This window comes from Mastacembelus armatus, unplaced genomic scaffold, assembly GCF_900324485.2.
Source record: "Mastacembelus armatus unplaced genomic scaffold, fMasArm1.2, whole genome shotgun sequence".
NCBI lineage: Eukaryota > Metazoa > Chordata > Actinopteri > Synbranchiformes > Mastacembelidae > Mastacembelus > Mastacembelus armatus.
In genome coordinates, this window is record NW_022872938.1 from 1,929,462 (window position 1) to 1,944,507 (window position 15,046).

Genomic DNA, 15,046 nt, shown 5'->3' on the forward strand with positions numbered 1-15,046 from the left:
CTGATTGCACTTTCTTTATGTTTCACTTAAAAAAGAGAATTTATCTAACAATAATGTGTATCAGGTATAAGCAGGTAGTGGACCTGATTCGGGCTGGTAAGAGGGAACTGGTGCTGGCCGTGCTGTCTATCATGGACAGATGGACGGATCCTGGTGATGATGGTTCAGCCCAGTTCTGCTACTACTACTCTGACAAGTAAGCCATCCCCATCTCTGTGCCTAGCTACAAATACACTGAGAACAACCAGGACAAGTTTGTGGTGGGTGCATCTGTGAATGACTGAATAGGTTAAATGAAAGGAGAGGGGTATGTTTAGACGTGCAGATGGATAATTAGGTGGGTACTGAGGCAGGAGACAGTGTGGAGTAAAGAAAGGAATACATATGAATGTGAAAGTTGTGATCATAAGACAGCTTTTAGAGTCAATGTGGCAAATTACTATACAGGTTTGACTACAGTGTCTACAGTTTTGGGTCCTCGTGTCTTGGTCTGAAACTGGACTCATGTGTCAGTTATACATATTCTATTTCTTTTCCTTTCTGTGGTAGTAAAATATTTTTATTTGACTTAATGCCCTGTCATTGCTTTAGGATATTTGCTTTTGCTGTTGTCTTTCTCAGCCTCAACACTCACTCTTTTATTCCAAGGAATATAATGTGTATTACTGGGTGTTCGTGATCCTACACCAAAACCTGAAGTGGGAGTTTGCCAACTTCACTTTCCCGAAGCTCCCTGGGAAATGGCTTTTTCCCATGTCATTGTTATGATTGGGTGGGTGTGGTAGAGAAGGCGCAGGATCCAATTGCAGGACACAGTTTTTATTTAAATAAGTTTTTAAGGAGATGAACTCAAAGTGTCTCAAACAGAGAGGAAACCATTTAAGCCTGTAGGTAAGGCTAGGCAGCAGGTGTCCTGGAGGCAGGTACACTGAACAGCAGGCAGTGGGGAGGCAGAGGGAGGCAGCCAGGCTCAGGCACAGGGGAGAAACATTTCTGTAATTTGGGCGCAAACATAACTTGGTTAATTCTCTGACACAGAACAAAGGTATAAATACACAAAGCCAGCTGGCTAAATAGGCAACAGGTGAACTTTATTGTGGCTAATTAACCTAAAACTGCTGGGGACCAATGCAGGACAAACTGGAACTCCATACAAAATGAAAGTCCCCGGCAGAAAGTCCCAAACGGGAGTCATGACAGTCATCAGCAGGTGCACATGCAATGTAGAGACCTGGAAGAATACTTAGAGAAAGGTGAGGAAAAGATTTTATAAAGTCGAGAAAATGGTATCATCTCTTGAAGGGTTTTCAAAGTTAAGCAATACACCTGAATGTGTGGAAAGGTCAGGGAAAAATATTGTCCATTCCAAAGTACAGAACTACACTCATTGCATAACCACAGTTATATCACATGATGTCCATAAAAAGTCTGGACCTAATATTATGGGTATTTTATTTGCAGTGTGCTCTGTAGAGGTATTGGAGAAAGTAACATCATGCAAGAGTTCCTGTCTGAATCATACTGAGGTAACTAAAAAACCTATTAGTGTCTGTGTGGTCCTCTGTCTGTGATTCACTGTATACTTTGTCTCTTTCTTATGAACTAGAACTATATTGGTGTGTTGGATGTGGAGATGAGAATGGTCATGCCCGATAAAATCACACTCACTGTCAGAGTTAGCAAAAACTCTACCACAGACCAGGTCTGCCAGGTAAACACATACACAGGCCTGTTTTCTGCAGCTGTTAACCATTATAGCCATGACTTTATGACACTCATTTTGCATATGGTTTACGATGTTTGTTTTTTTGTTGTCCCCTTGTTTAAGGCTGTGGTACTGATAATAGACAATGTAACAGCCAGCATCCCAGAAAATATTTTTTTCCTCTGTATGATGCAGGTAAGCCTATCCATATTTTTTTCACAAATGTTGGTTTTCATGCCACTTTCAAGTCTCTGTTATTTCTAAAGGCAACATTTCCTCCAACAAGAGAAAAGCCATACGCTTATATTACATGATGAATCACTCTAATCTTCCATCCATCTTTTAATTACATCATTGACTTGAAAATATTTTCCTTACAATTTATGTCCATGCTATAATATATATCTGAAGTTATATCACTGACCTGACCCTGGTCTACTCCACCATGCCATCCATTTAGCATACCAGCAATTTATAATGACACAATCTAGACAGTATACACAAAGTAGAGCTAAAAATGATAAGAATAGCAATAATTTTTCAGACATTCAGTCATAATCTGTTATGTTTCCTGTTTTCAGTATACAGATGGAAGATTTACCACAGAAGAAGAGATTCTGCTTAATGACAACAAGCTTGCTGTCAACTACTTCTTCTTTCTTGTGTGTGTCTTTCTTTAGTGAGGTGCTTTTCTATATTTGTGTTTTGTTTATGTACAGTGCCCCCTCTCTGACCACATGTTGCAGGCTGTGGATGTTGTGAAGAAAGAAGTCATATCAGGCACAGAAGCTGGCAGAACAGAACAAGATGTCCATGGTCAGTGTCACACACAAAGACAAACCACACAGCTCTGTCACTAATCTTCACAGTTGTTCACAGCTGACACATACAGAGCCAGGGAGAGTTACTCATTATAGTTCAGTGTTTCTTATGTCATCCTGTCTCTCTCACCCGTGCGGTTTCACTTCACTGTTTGTGATATAACAAAGTGGAAAAAAAATCCCAGACTCATCTGGAGGTGGAGGCAACAGTGTTTAACAGTGAGAGTGTAGGTTTGACTGCAGACACAAACACTTTCTAAGAAAATATGCATATAGAGTGGGTGCTTTTGTCTGAAAATATAGAAATAAACTATCTTCACTTTGGAGAGTAAACCTGCAGCCCAACAGATAAATACTCACAACATATATTTAGATTGGTTTGGCTGCAGAGAATAACTATAGTGTTTGACTGTACTCCACTCTATGGCTCTAAGGACAAGTTATAGTTAAACAGATCTGAAGGTGCATCATGCATCTATATTTATACAACTGCATTTTGTAATATTCAACAAAATACACAATCTTTTCTTTTCTCTTTCAGTATCTGAATTTGTTGTGAGGGCTACAGTGAGATCATATCCCCCACTGTTCCTGTGATTCCCGAAGTAAAAGCCATGTCATCACAGGAGGAAGGGACACTTGAGGCAAGAACAAGTCTTAGTGTATTTCATTCTGTATAAAGATAGGTTGATAGACAAGTGGTTATGGCAGCACACCATATGTACGAGCACAGTGCACGTCCTATGTTGGCAGTTTGGTTCTGGCGACCACCATCTGGTGCAGGTCTCCCCCATTTCAATATTTGTCTCCCCCATTACCTGTCTGCCTCTCTGCAACCCACTGAAAAATAAATGCAAACAAAACCTAAAAAATGATGTTAGAAGAAAAATAGATTCTAAATAGATAGCTGAGTCCAAATGTCAGAACTTCATCACACTTGCAGACTCATGGATTTAATGACTCATGGGTTTATTTTGTTCCCTAGGGACTCCATGAGTGCTGTGAGCTGTCCAAATTCAGTTCATGAAGTCCATAACATGGAGTTTCTGGTTTCTAGTGTCCACTTGGTTTGCAACATTTACCCATAGATCAAAGTGATATGGATGTCACAATCTAAAAGGCAACAATAATTGATATTATATCTATATATTATTTATGATAATCTATGATTTGAAGATCCTCAGTGGATGGCTTAATGTTGATTTAATTTTGATAACACATATCTGTTATGGCTGCTGTGTATATAGCAGACCTGCACATATCCTGCAACACCATTAAAATCCACTGATAAAACAACTGATAAGGGCTGGCTGTCTACCCCTGTTTCCAGTCTCAGTGCTAAGCTAAACTATTCCAGTAACCTTATTATTAAACCTTAAGTTTAAAGTGTAAAGATGAAAGTAGCTTCAATCTTCTCATCTAACCCCCAGTCACCAAGCAAACAACAAATTTTTAAAAATGTTGAACTGTTCTCTTGAGCATGTTAAAGCTATCTGATTTGTCTTACTCAATCTAAATCCATGTTGCGCTCCTTGACTTTGTTGTTGATGGATCATGTTCATTTTAACTACATGTCTTAAGAAGGTCTTCTGTGAGCTGAGGTGGAGGAGGGAGGTAATCTGTTTATTTACCAGCTAAGCTACTCTCACTTTTTCCTTTTACTAACACCTGCTGTGTGTCTGTGTCTACAGGTGGAAGAGGAGGCTACAGACAAGGACAATAAGAACTGCAGTAAAGATGGTATGTGTGGCAAGGTAAGGCTTTGCCTGCCACTGTCTAGTCTATGATTCTGTAATAGCCTGGGTGAACTTCCTTGTTTCTGTCTCTTTCTCTCTTTCCTGTCTGTGTGTTTTGAGTTTGTGTGTCTGGTGGCCCAGCGGTAGTGTGCCTCTCCATGTACGCTGGGGACGCCGGTTTGACTCCTGAGCTGACTAGTCGTATAAGCCTGCATGTCTTTCCTCGCTCTCTGCCCTAGTTTCCTGTCACTCTCCGCTGTCCTGTCGAATAAAGGCAAAAACAAAAAAAAAAAAGATAAGCTACCGACAGAACATGTGGATCCAACACATTAGAAACATGCATTCAGCAAAAAGAAATGAGGCATCTATTTCTTGCAAGCCACTTCCAATTTTGGGGGAACTAAAGTGGAATGGGAACTGCAAATAAGGAGGTTTTGAGCCACCTCTGGAGTAGTCATACTTGGGAAAATAAAAGTGAAGTGAAAAGTGAAACTATTAACAATGTAAAGTGGCAAATGATTAAGGGGAGAAAGAAAGATCTGTTGTAGAATTGTTAGACAGACTTCGGAGAGATCTCAGTTCGCAGAGCAGACACTTGTGATGGTTTAACATCTAATATTGCACCTTATCTAACAGTATTAACAACTTCCGAATATGAGAAATGTAACCTGAATGGTAGACAGTGGGCATAAAACTGGAATAAACCTGCTTTTATTTAGTTTAGTTTATTTAGTGTCAGTGTAGTATCCACACTTAAACAGCAGAGGTCCTTCTATGTTTGGCTGTGATGAATTTGTTTCTCAAATGCCGCATGTAATTAATTGTAGTCCTATAATTCAAACAGGCTTTCCATGCAGCAGTATCTATCTCTTAATCTTGTACTTTGCTGCAATGTTAAATCACATGTACTCCAGATTGAGGTTAAGTGGGAGGAGGATTTCTTAGCTGAAATGTTAGCTTGCACCTTTCATCAACATGGTCCATACATAAGCAACTGGCCAATAAAGGCTTTGTAGTACCTGATCAAGTCACTGCAGTTCAGAGTAATCACCTGTAGTTCAGTGACCCTCTGGACAAGACCAATTAATGTTCTGATTTCTAGAACAATATATTAATAATATTGTAATAAGGTAACATAGTTTCGGGTGGTGCAGTAGAAATTGAGAGTAAATGATCAATGTTTTTATGAAATTAGACAACAGACATTTGTAAAGCTATAATATGATAGGGTCATATGATCATGATGTGAAGCTTCTGAATATCAATAAATGATCATGTTCAACTATAGCCAGGGCCCTACTCCCGTTTAACTCATAATGAGGCAATACTAGCATAATACTAACAGTATTTTTGTTATCTGCAAGTGAAGCTGAATCTGGCTGATTGTCTGACATAGCCTCATCTCTCCACCTTCAAGGGTGCCTCACAGCTCTCTCTCATTCTGACTGAACACTCACATTATTTATTTCAGCAAGATAAAATGTTAAATTCATCAACTCTAAAGTTTTTCATTACAGTTTTCAAAGAGTTATGGTTGGACCTTGGAACCAGGTTGGACCCTGAGACAGCACCAGTATATGGTAGCTACAGGTCAAGCACTGCCAAAATCATGACTACATGAAGAGAGGTAAATGGCTGATTTGTAGCTTAAATAAATTAAAAGCACAGTACATTGCAAAAATATACAGTCAGGACTGTGGAAATCCAATGATAGGCTGTCTGGGATGTTCCAGTTTCTTCTCACAAATGAAGTGTCAAACGCTCACAGACCAGAAATAAGTAGTTAAAACAAATAAACATTTCACTGTGCAGTTGTAGCATTTATTCTACTCTGTAGCCAGTGACACTTTAGGTAAACTAAAAATACTGCACATTATTTACACAATTTTCCCTTCTTCTTTAGTCTCACAATATCAGTTCTTTCATATGAACAAACATTTTGCAGAACTGAACAAACATTTTGCAGAACTGACAGCACTGCACAAGCTGAAGTTTAAATGTATATGTGTGTATGAATGTATGTGTGTGGAGTGACGTGTGAAGTAAAGAAACAGAAAGTGCCAGAAGTATGTGTGGTTACTGCAATATGTCTGCAGCTGGGTCCTTACTTTATCACTTGATATATGAGTAGGTTATGTTCGTACTGCCCTGTGTGCCTGTAGATGTGCATGTGCATTTGTACAACGACTGCACACATTGCAATGGCCACCTGGATAACAAAGACATATTTTCTGTATCCCACCCCTCTAGTTTTGCACCATTGTACTGGCCATAATATAAAAATTACACAGATGTACTTCCATTTTACTGGCCTTGGCACAAAACAGATGATGTGATAATGGTACCAGTAGTACTTCTTAAACTGTCAATGCTAGTTCTGCATTACAAATCATAAACCAAGGTGCAACAGTATGGAGAACAGTTTTTTGGTGATATTGGTCATTATAGTGGGAGATTTTAACATTCATGTAGATGTTGAAAATAACAGTCTCAGCACTGCATTTAATTCAATATTAGATTCAATTGGTTTCACTCAAAATGTTAATAAACCCACCCACTGTTTCAATCACACCCTTGATCTTGTTCTGATCTATGGCATCGAAATTGAACATTTAATAGTTTTTCCCAAAAATCCTATTTTGTCAGATCACTCTTCAGAGAAGAATCAGAGAAGACTAGCCCCATGGTATAATTTACATATTCGTACCTTAAAGCAGGCATCACGAAGGCTGGAAAGGAAGTGGCGTTCCACAAATTTAGAGGAATTTTATCTGGCCTGGAAAAACATCTCCGTAAAGCCAGAACTGCATACTAGACAGGGGTCTTGGCTAATCATAGACCAATATCCAACATACCAATTATTTCTAAAATCCTTGAAAAAGCTGTTGCTAAGCAGCTATTAGACCACTTACAGAGAAATGAACTATTTGAAGATTTTCAATCAGAATTTAGAGCACATCATAGTACAGAAACAGCGCTGTTAAAAGTCACCAATGATTTTCTCTTAGCCTCAGATAATGGACTCGTTTCTATTTTGGTCTTGTCCTGATAGACCTTAGTGCTGCATTTGACACCACCAACCACAGCATCTTATTACAGAGACTGGAGCATGTGACTGGAATCAAAGAACAGCGTTAAAATGGTTCCAACCTTATTTATTGGACAGATTCCAATTTGTTCATGTCCATGATGAACCTTCCACATGAACAAAAGTTAGTTATGGAGTTCCACAAGGTTCTGTGCTAGGACCGATTCTGTTCACCTTATACATGCTTCTTTAGGCAATGTTATTAGGAAGCAATCTGTTAATTACCACTGCTATGTAGTTGACACTCAGCTGTATCTATCTATGAAAACTGATAACACAAACCAGTTAGCCAGACTTCAAGCGTGTCTAAAAGACATAAAGGCCTGGATGACCAGTAACTTTCTACTATTCAGAGAAAACGGAAGTTATTGTATTTGGGCCTAAAAACCTCAGAAACCTCAGCTTTTCTAAGGATATAGCTGCTTTAGATGGCATTACCCTGGCATCCTGCACTACTGTGAAAAACCTTGGAGTTATTTTTGACCAGGACCTGTCCTTTAATTCACACATAAAACAAATCTCTAGAACTGCATTCTTTCACCTGTGCAACATTTCCAAAATTAGGAACATCCTGTCTCAAAATGATGCAGAAAAACTAGTCCATGCATTTGTTACCTCAAGGCTAGATTACTGTAACTCATTACTATCTGGATGTCCCAGTATCTCCATAAAAAGCCTCCAGTTAATCCAGAATGCCGCAGCCAGAGTCCTGACAGGAACTAGCAAGAGAGATCATATTTCTCCTATATTGGCTTCTCTTCATTGGCTCCCTGTAAAATATAGAATAGAATTTAAAATCCTTCTTCTCACATACAAATCCCTTCATAATCAAGCTCCTTCATACCTTAAAGACCTCATAGTACCATATCATCCCAATAGACCACTTCGCTCTCAGAATGCAGGTCTACTTGTGGTTCCCAGAGTTTCCAAAAGTAGAATGGGAGGCAGAGCCTTTAGTTATCAAGCTCCTCTCCTGTGGAACCAGCTCCCAGTCTGGGTTCAGGAGACATTCTCTGTACTTTTAAGGCTAGACTTAAAACCTTCCTTTTTGACAAAGTGTATGGTTAGGTAACCCTGGACCATCCCTTAGTAATGCTGCTTCTTTCGCATCTCTGACTCCGTCCATTGGGAGTGAGCAGAGAAAATAGGGAGATAAATTTGAGGGGAGCGTGAGAGACAGTGAGCTGTAGGATGAGCAGCTGATCTAACGGCTGTTATTTGCCCCCTTCCTCTCCTGTTTTACCTCTCTGTGTTGCCGCACATTTTTTTTTGCATGCAGCCACATGCATGGATTACTCCTCTTCACCTCATGGCGATTGTTAGTGACAGGGTCGAAATGGGCATCAGCAGTTTACTGATGGTAGAGAGAGAAGCAAACTGATCAGATCAAGTCAGCGAAGACAGAGGCAACATCTGTTTGGAGAGACAAGCCAGGACCAGTGGAGGAGCTATATACAAAGAGGCCAAGCAAAAAGAGAAGAGGTAGAGAAACAGAGTGAGGAGGGGCCCGTGAAGGGTTAGGGTTCATCATACAGAAAAATAGGTTTTTGTTTTGGATCACTCAAATGCAGCCAACATATGGTAGGTTGTGTATACATACAGTCACAATACTTCTCTGCCTATCAGAATTGACTGGTGTGGAATTATTATCCTTTAGTCCCTGAGGTTGATCTCATTTCCAGGGTGTAAAGCCAGAGGATCTGCACAATTCCCCAGGTCAACAACAATGTAACACAGAGGACTTTATGGCATCCATTGCTGGAACATTGTGGGATGTAACAGAAGAAGAGGACACCTGAAAACAGAAAGATGATGTTGCCAGAGGATGACTGCTGTCTAGAGTGCAACCGAAGTAAACAGGTGCGACTACATTTTTTCTTTGGTCGCCCAGGTGCGCCCAACTTGTTTGGAATGTCTGTCTGTATGTGTGTGTCTTGTCATCAGGACCAATCAAAGATAAAAAAAGGCCAAGTTCTCGCCTCTGATTGGCTCTGATCCTGTGGTTCCTGTGTTACATGTTCAGTGGCTGAAGGGACAAATCAAACATGGTGCTAAGCAAAGTGAAGGTGAAAAGGAGGAAGCCTATAGAAACATTTTTCATTCTTGTCTTGACAGATAACAATCTTGACCCAGCAGTGGAGTTGCCATCAGACTCAGAGCCAACTGAACATAAAAAATGCAAGACATATGCATTTCCAAAAGAATAGCTGGCCCAGTTCCCATGGCTGAGGTCTCTCAGCAGCATTTGAACCTCAGGCAGCTGCTGACTGAAAGAATGAGCAGTCAGAGATCCTTAATCTGCATGGCACTTTTTAATTTCTGTTTTCAATCAATTAGAAAACTGTCAATGTGCATAAGAAATGACAGAGGTGTCATGATTCGGTGTGGTGCTGGAGAAAGAGGAGAGGTAATAATAATAATAATAATGAAGCTGCTTTTAAATATGCTGGCTATACCTGAAACCATCTACACTTTATTGTAGAGGGTAGTGTCCCTTCTTGTGTCTTTTATCTCAGTACTTTTTCTTCAATATCATCTGTGTTTCTTTCTTTGTCCTACCCACTTCCCTGTCATTATCAAATTAGAGCCTGTCTCCCTTCTCCTCTACTGCGCCACAATTCTGTCATTTCACATCCTTTCTTTCTGACTCTTCTTCCCTTGTTACTCAGCATTCAACTTCTCACCTCTTCACCCTTCCTCTGTTGTATGTCAGTACTTCTTGCTTTCTCTCTCTTTTTATCTGTTCTGTTTGTTATCTGCTCTCTTCATCTTCACTGCCTGTTCTAATCTGCCAGAGGACAGGCGAATCCAGCTGTGCTCAGCATGAAACAGGGCAAAACAATCAATCTAGACTAGAATGCAGTTCACATGTAATAACTGCAAATTACAAATACCTCCCTTATTTACAGCCATCAATGACATAATAGGAATTTTCTTGTTTTGTTGTGTAAAGCAACATACTGTAACTGACATGACCATGATGCGAAACTGTGTTTCAAAGGCCTTTGCGCTCATGTCACCCAAGAGTTACTGTGAAAAGTGACAGGGTAAAGAGACAGGAAGCTGATGAGCAATGTTTGAGCTTCAGCTGAGCCATACTGACACTTATGAGTTGATTTCATTTCAGAAAACTGGAAAATTGAAATCAAAGCTGCATCAGTTTCAGGGTCCTGGTAAGTCCTGCATGCTGGCTCCCCACCACACTGTCATCTGAATAGAACAGGGCCATTGTTGGTGTGACTCATAGCCCCCAAATTTTTCCTGCTAGGTCAAGTCAAATGTCTGATTTCATAAAAGGCCTGTAGATTTCCAGAATTCCCTTTTAAAATTTCTGCAAAATTCTGCCAGATTTGATATTAATTTAATTATATTTCCTTTTGTTTCATTTATTAATTGTTTGCCTTTGTCGCACCAGTGGGCTCACACCTTTAATTAGTTAATTAAATGTCCAGTTAATAAAATGTCCAGGCATTTCTGGTTAGGACCTGATTGATTTAAGACATACAGTAATTAGTTTTCACTATTATGATAATATATTGAATTGAATTATAAATGTTTTAATGTTCTATAATGAGAAGTGCACTTATTGATATAGTAAAGCTATAACATTAAAGAGGTGTAGAAAATGTGTCCTGGTGCTTCTTGGTGTGTAATATCTGGTATTTCCAGCTCTGCTCTGCAATTTGTGTAAAAACACAAGATTGGACTGCAAGTGGAATTCAGGCCCTGCTCGCTCTGTCAGAAAGTTATGACATTTTCACAGAAAGCATTCTGCAATAAATAATAGCAGCTCCTCAAAGACGTGTTTGTTCCTACATATCGACTTCCAGCATAGAATCTAAAAAAGTTTTTCTTCTTTGTCTTCTTCCTGTTCAGACACTGTTTGGTTTCCCCAGTGTTGAGCTTTGAACACTCTCTACTACTAACTCCACTGCATACATTATATTGCTCATCTTGTGTTTTGGTAGCTGAAGAAGCAACTTGGACAAGTAGTGAAGCATTTAGATTTAACATGAATGAAAGCCAGTTGCCCTGACTCAACTTTTAGATAATTCAAAAGTGAGCTAGGACAACTTTGGGGATTTTGAACATCATGTCAAATCCAGGAATACAACACAAACTGAAAAAAAGCAATTGACACTGTAAGTAAATATACTATTGGGAGTACTTTGAGACATCCCCCCTTAAAAGACAAATTAACTCTTATTTCTTGCAGTATTTCCTTCTCATTTCTGGTTAATTTCTGATCTTATTTTATTGCAATATACTGGACTCTCAACCATTGTTATTATAGTCAAGGTTAGATTAACTTTATTTTTGTTGGTAACAAAACCTGTTAGGATCCTGGGCCCATATTCACAAAGCTTCCTGAGCCTAAACCTGGTTACAGCAGGATGAATATGTCAGTCTGAATGAATCAACCCCCCTCAGTCATAAAAATTATCATGTTCCTCGAAGCACAGGTCGAGGTGGAGGAGTAGCTGCAATCTTCCACTAAAACTTATTATTAAACTTTCATCCTCAGAACAGTTATAACTCATTTGAGAACCTCACTCTTAGTCTCTTGCATCCAAACTGGAAAACACAAAAACCAGTTCTACGGTCATTGTGTACCGTCCACCTGTCCCTTACTCAGAGTTTTTAACCGAATTCCCTGACTTCCTGTCTGATTTAGTGCTTAGATCAGATAAAGTTATTATAGTGGGAGATTTTAACATTTATGTAGATGTTGAAAATAACAGTCTCAGGACTGCATTTAATTCAATATTAGATTCAATTGGTTTCACTCAAAACATTAATAAACCCACCCACTGTTTCAATCACACCCTTGATCTTGTTCTGACCTATGGCATCGAAATTGAACATCTAATAGTTTTTCCCCCAAATCCTGTTTTGTCAGATCATTCTTTAATAACTTTTGAATTTGAGATGATGGATCATGCAGCGTTTGGAAGAAAATTCCAAAACAGCATATGTTTATCAGGTAGTATCAGTATCAGGCTACGTACCACAGGCCTTTAAGACTGCAGTAATCAAACCCTTACTCAAAAAGCCTAGTCTTGATCCAGGAGTCTTGGCTAATTATAGACCAATATCCAACCTGCCATTTATTTCTAAAATCCTAGAAAAAGCTGTTGCTAAGCAGCTATCAGACCACTTACACAGGAATGAACTATTTGAAGATTTTCAATCAGGATTTAGAGCACATCATAGTACAGAAACAGCACTGTTGAAAGTTACCAACGATCTTCTCTTAGCCTCAGATAATGGACTTGTTTCTATACTTGTCCTGCTAGACCTTAGTGCTGCATTCGACACCATTGACCACAACATCTTATTACAGAGACTGGAGCATGTGACTAGTATCAGAGGAACAGCGTTAAAATGGTTCCAATCCTATTTATCGGACAGATTTCAGTTTGTTCATGTCCATGATGAACCTTCCACACGAACAAAAGTTAGTTATGGAGTTCCACAAGGTTCTGTGCTAGGACCGATTCTGTTCACCCTGTACATGCTTCCTTTAGGATATGTCATTAGGAAGCACTCTATTAATTACCACTGCTATGCAGATGCCACTCAGTTATATCTATCTATTAAACCTGTTAACACAAACCAGTTAACCAGACTTCAAGCCTGTCTAACTGACATAAAGGCCTGGATGACCAGTAACTTTTTACTTTTAAACTCAGAGAAAACAGAAGTCATTATATTTGGGTCAAAAAATCTCAGAAATAACTTTTCTAAAATTATAGCTACTCTAGATGGCATAACCCTGGCCTCCAGCACTACTGTAAAAATCCTTGGAGTTATTTTTGACCAGGACATGTCCTTTAACTCACACATAAAACAAATCTCTAGAACTGCATTCTTTCACCTGCGCAACATTGCCAAAATTAGGAACATCCTGTCTCAAAATGGATGCAGAAAAACTAGTCCATGCATTTGTTACCTCAAGGCTAGATTACTGTAACTCATTACTATTTGGATGTCTGTTCCAATATCTCCATAAAAAGCCTCCAATTAATCCAGAATGCCGCAGCCAGAGTCCTGACAGGAACTAGCAAGAGAGATCATATTTCTCCTATATTGGCTTCTCTTCATTGGCTCCCTGTAAAATATAGAATAGAATTTAAAATCCTTCTTCTCACATACAAATCCCTTCATAATCAAGCTCCTTCATACCTTAAAGACCTCATAGTACCATATTATCCCAATAGACCACTTCGTTCTCAGAGTGCAGGTCTACTTGTGGTTCCCAGAGTTTCCAAAAGCAGACTGGGAGGCAGAGCCTTTAGTTATCAGGCCTAGACTGCTCGAGGACCATCGGTGCACTGAGCTCCCTTACCCTAACCCCCCTCTCTTCCTCTCCTGTCACTTCATGTATATTCCACCATTGAATGTCACTAACCTTGTGCTCTCTCTCTCCCCTAGTTTGTGCTCTCTCCCTCTCTCTCTGTTCTCTCTGTACCTTCTGCAGGTGTCCCTGGTCCTGGAGCTGTATATTGCAGTTACTGGCCCCACCAACCTGCAGTGTCTATTTGTTGTTTATTGCTGCTGTTCTTTTCTCTCTGCTCCATCCACTCACCCCAACCGGTCGAGGCAGATGGCCGCCCAAACTGAGCCTGGATCTGCTGGAGGTTTTTTGTTCCATTAAAGGGAGTTTTTCCTCTCCACTGTCGCCAAGTGCTTGCTCATGAGGGAATTGTTGGGTTTTTAGTTTTAGTTTTGTAAAGTGCCTTGAGATGATTTGTATTGTGATTTGGCGCTATACAAATAAAATGGAATTGAATTGAATTGAATTAAAAGTTGCTAGCGACGAAATTCTAAGAAAATTCTTAGAATTATGACATTTTCATCATAAAATGTTTGTATTAAGAAATTGTATAATCATGAATATGGGCTACTTTATGCAAAGTTTCTGTTAGGCTAAATATCTTAAAACTTGATTAAAACTGCTTTTAATTAAATTAAAATGTGTCTGCCAATTTCCATGCAGTAGTTACTATATTTAACTGCTTACATTTATTTACCGTACTGATTTTATTACTTGTAATCCATTTGTAACTGATGGGAGCTAAATCCATCCATCCATCCTCTATCCCACTTATTCCTAACCAGGGTCACAGGGATCTGCTGGAGCCTATCCCAGCTCTCTTTGGGTGAAAGGCGTGGTTACACCCTGGACAGGTCACCAGTCACAGGGCCACATTGAGACAAACAACCTCACACACTCACACTCACTCCTATGGGCAATTTAGAGTCACCAATCAACCTGACATACATGTTTTTGGACTGTGGGAGGAAACTGAAGTACCCTCGAGGCAGCCCAGGGTCCGGAGCGGCCGGGATGGGAGCTAAATGACTCACCTTTTACCAATTTACATGACTGCAGTCTGTTTAAGTTGCACTTTTGGATGGCATGTAGCCACCAATCCAAGAGAGATGGAAGGAAGTAAAGGAACAAGAAAACCAAATCGGACAGAAGAGACTGAAACCAGAAGATTTCTGTGTCAATATATGAGGCTGTTGAAGTGTTTCAATAGTTTGTGTGATCACTCTGCTGATGGAAGGTTGTGACAGACACAAGTCATCACTACTGCACTGTTGCATTTTTCCAGTTGCCAAATACCTCAGTGCTGTAATCAATTTCATTTCTGGTGTTAGGGCATTACTATGTTGGGTGGGCGATGTG